Below are 4,914 nucleotides of genomic sequence, written 5' to 3'. Positions count from 1 at the left end.
ATGAAGATCATATTCGCTCACAACCCAGAGAACTCAGGTAGCTGCATCACCAGGCTTGCTTGGCGTAGATAACAGTACACTGAAATACTCCCGAAGATGGTGGTGCTTCTGACTACAAGAGGAAATTCTACAGGATTAGGATTTCTAAGACTACTACAGGAATTGGTTGGCAGTGCCAGCTGGCTTTTTTTTTTTTTAATATTTTATTATTTTTGTTAACTTTATTATATGAAGGTACTGGAATAAAAGAAATGTACATCCCTTTCTAACTGCACTGCCTACATGCGTATTAAGGTCCATTCTGCCTGTATGTGCTGTGGCTTTGTACTGTAACATCTCTAATCAATTCAGGAGCAACATATGTCATTTAAAGCAACATAGGCTCACCTGTAGGTAACACTGCAGTATTGCTGTTTTACTGCAAACCTTATGGGTCTAGATAATCAATAAAAGCCATTAGAACACTTGCCCTATTGGTTTGGACATGTATAGAATATATATGAAGACAAATTCCCTAATGGTTTTAAGACATTTTAAAAAGGAAATACACTGGTTATTTAAAAAATAGAATTTATCATCATGTTATTGCACAAACTCCACAGTAGGGAGTGACAAGTTTATAATAAGGAGGAAGTTTTAACACCTTCACTCAAGCACTCCACTAATATATTTACTTTGCATTCAGAAATACTGATGACCTTTATATACGTAGTCTGTATACTCATAGGGAGATGTACTGTCTTATATAAAATGTAAAGTTGCTTTTCTTGTGACAAGAGGACTTCTTTTTTAACAAGAGGACATGGCATTATTTTAATTTGATTATGGTGAGTTGAATTTAAGAAATGACCATGAGGGCTGCTTGTAGAGAACTAGTGTATTTTTATTAAACTATTTTTTTAAACGTCAGACTTCTGATCATGTAAATGGACTTGTAGAGAACAAAGAGCTATTTACTTTGGTTTTCTAGAAAGCTGTTACATATCATGGCTGGTTAACTTTTCTTTCTTTTAATGAAAATTTTTCCTTTGATAGTACTTGTATTATCGTGCCATTATTTTCTTATACTCCAAATGTACCAAAGATCCTGAACAGAGTGGATGTTCACAACTGAGGAGAATTTTACTGTCCTGTGGGAATGCTGTCTTCAGATCTTTGATAGAGGCCAGCTCATTCAAGGGCAATATTGTTCATGTTTAGCTACATCACTGTGGCTAATGTAAATGGAATTAAGGAAGTAAATGAAGGCCGGTGGGTTGTGATTAGAGAATAGGCGTGATGATGTCAGCAGCAAATTCTTTGGGTATTTCCCTAAGAATGGAATAGTCTTTTCTAGCTCAACATTTTAATTTTAAAATGACTCTCTGAGGTTTTGGTTTCATCAGTAGTAGTGGAGAAGTAATACTGTATCAAAGAATGGCCTAATGTTTGTCTTAACTGTTAACTGATGGCATTTTTTTAGATACAACAGTTATCACTATTACAAATGATCTGTGATCAGAATCTAAAATGATAATTTATTTGTACGGATGTTCTTCTTAGTGGGGAAGAATTGCATAGGATCATTATGCAAATCTACAAAAGATTTTATAAATGTTGCTGCTTGCTGGGGAACTCCACAGTGTTTTAATAAGGTCATTCTAGGTTTTTTCCTGCCCTGTTCTCCCCTTCCCTTCCTCCCCACTCCTTCCCTTCCCTCCCTTTCCTTCCTTTCCCTTTCCCTCACCCCACTCTTTCCTAGTATTTGTTTGATACTTGTTATGTGTTCATCTAATAGTTCATCTCCATTTTTCTTATTTGGATCATCTCTCATCTAGGAGAGAGAACTATTAAAATCCCGGAGTTATCTCAATTTGACTAGCTCTGGTTTTTCTAATTATAACTGCCTCTAATTGTAAAAAATCTTTAACTTATGTTTAGTTTTATGAGATTTTTCTCAAGCACCCCCCCCATTTTAAAAAAGGATGTTTTGCTAGTGTGATAGTGAATGGGTAAGATATGGGAAAATTGCAACGTTCTCTGGCTCTAATATGGTAACTCTTCTAGTATAAAAAAATTCATTAATTCAAGTCGGAGAGAGAGATTGATACAAAGGAGCTGAGTTTACCTTTAAATTGAATAAGAATAGAGCATTTTAGTTTCCATCTCCTTCATTCTTAATAATAGGAAGAACTTGGGAATAGTTATGGTTTCTTGGCAGTGGAAGGGCAGTTAGGGAAAATTTACTTTGTTTAGAGTCTCATTTTCCCCTGGAGTTAATAGAGTGATTCATAATCTTTGGGGTTTCCTCCTCATCAAAAGCATTTCTTAAGTGCCTATCTAGAAGCAACTGAAGACTGTATCTGCCCTTTGGAAGCTAAGAATTTGACTTGTGATGCAAATTAGCTAGATGATGTGCGAAGTACCCTTGAGATTGCATTTTCTCTATCATATACTTCCCATGTTTCAGGTGAACCATTTAATTTAAATGACAAAACCCTATCTAATCAACTGAGCATAATGACATTTTCTTTAAATTAGACTCTATTTTGAATTAAAGAGTTTTGTTACAAACTGTGTGTTCTTGGTTTTTCTAAGTATATAGAAAGCTTGTATAATTCAGATTTCCTGATTTCCTGATTTAATGTAGACTTTGACTCTTTTTATTAAAAAACCTTTGTATTAAAGCAAGTTATGTTATTTTTCTTTTATGCTTTTCTTATTAACATAGCTTTAAATCTTTAAATTTATTGAAGCATAGTGCAATCTGAGAATAGGGAATTTCTTATAAGTCAACCTCTTCTGAATGGAATATATATATGATTTAATAAGCTATTAGTTGAATGGAAAATAACAAGTGTGGAATATTCAAAACTTTCTTTGGTTGCTAAGGCTCAAGATAGGATTTCATTTATTTCTTTTTTTTTTTTTTTTTTTTTTTGCGGTACGCGGGCCTCTCACTGCTGTGGCCTCTCCCATTGCAGAGCACAGGCTCCGGATGCGCAGGCTCAGCGGCCATGGCTCACGGGCCCAGCCGCTCCGCGGCATGTGGGATCTTCCCAGACCGGGGCACGAACCCGTGTCCCCTGCATCGGCAGGCGGACTCTCAACCACTGCGCCACCAGGGAAGCCCTTCATTTATTTCTATAATAACATACTGTTTCTGTTTTTTTAAACGCCTGTTATCTTTGTGTAAATCTGTAGACCTCAAAACATTTTTAAGTACATTTATTTTTGGTGCTTTATTGTAGAGAACCTTTAGACAATCAACCCATCAGTATCTACTGGTAGGAGAAACAGCTATCCATCTATCAATGATCTACAAATAAACGAATTGAGCTTTTAATCAGTAGAGAGGTCCCTGCCCACCAAACACACTCTCTCTTTGAATTGCTAAGACTGAGAACATTCAAAATAACCGTTTTGGTACAACCATGATTATTTCCTCTTGTCTTTATTTAAATTTTATTTTCTCTATAGAAGTGCACTTATTTCTGGAAACTTTTAATGAAACAAACACTTGGAACAAATATAAGTACAAGACACTTAGGACTACTAGAGATATTTTAGATTTTTATGAAAAAAAATGAGGGAGATATTGCTGTTTTAAAAAGGTCTGAAATAATAAAAATAGATCTTAGTTATTTTTTTTAAAGCAATATAAATTATTCAGTTGTCTGGAAAAATAATCACCAGGCTATCGAGTTCTGTCTTCAGTTACTGAGTTTCAAAGAAATGTTTTGGTGGCACGAGGCCTTTTTCCTTGAAGGTAAGAAAAGAATAAAAACCATGTTTATAATATTTCTGCTGGTGAGGTTTTTTGGTTATATTTTCAAGTTTTGAGATAGGTGTTATCCAAAACTCAAGAAAGACTATTTTGTAAATGTATCCAACTTTTATACTTAAAGATTACATCAAGAACAAAATAAATATTTTAAGTTTCAATTGTGTTTAAACAATTAAGATAGTTGTACAGGTTTATATACAGCTACCCCACCCACTAGGCCAAAACCAATTGGCAGGCAGAAGTGAAATCTAAAATGCCTCAAAGTTAAATTGAAAATGCTTCAAAATAGTATGGAAACGAGTGATGTAAGGGCCCCAGGTACCCAGGTACCACCACATCTGTCCCATGGGAGACACTGATCATTGATCATGATACTCTTTCTGCTGAGCTCAGAGGGAGCCAATCAGAATCCTGTTCATCCTAGTTGTGTTCCCAGCTGTTCCCTGACTGACATGATTTCAGTAATGCTGTTGTTAAGACAAAACGGTGAAAACATTGAGTGTCAAAATTTGGACGCTGGAGCAAACTTGGACTCCTCTCTACATTTACCTTCTTTCAAAAGCATCTTCTGATTAAAAGAACTTACATTGGTGTACAAAATGCTCTCACCTTATTCTATTAATCTGTGAAATAAAATAATTACTATCATTTTACAGGTGATGAACATGAGGCTGAGCGTGACTTACCCAAACAGGTACTAAATTGCTCTTGGATCAAGTCCAGTCTGCTCCCAAATCACAGAGCGTGCTTCATTGCAAATTACCTCGTATGCTTCTAGACCTCAGAAAAACACATGGGAAGCAAGTGACAGAGTTGTCACTTTGGGTGCTTTTGACTGCAAGTGTCAGAAGATGAAAGTAAAAGTGGTTTCAACAATAAGGAAAATGAGTATCGTGTAAAACTAAGACACAATACAGGGACCTTCCAGAGTAAATTTAGGATCTCAAAAATATCATCAAGAATTTAAGTTCTGGGCTTCCCTGGTGGCGCAGTGGTCGAGAGTCCGCCTGCCGATGCAGGGGACGCGGGTTCGTGCCCCGGTCTGGGAAGATCCCACATGCCGCGGAGCGGCTGGGCCCGTGAGCCATGGCCGCTGAGCCTGCGCGTCCGGAGCCTGTGCTCCGCAATGGGAGAGGCCACAACAGTGA

Source organism: Phocoena phocoena, chromosome 11 (assembly GCF_963924675.1).
Source record: "Phocoena phocoena chromosome 11, mPhoPho1.1, whole genome shotgun sequence".
In the NCBI taxonomy this organism is placed as follows: Eukaryota; Metazoa; Chordata; class Mammalia; order Artiodactyla; family Phocoenidae; genus Phocoena; species Phocoena phocoena.
This window is presented reverse-complemented; position numbering follows the sequence as displayed.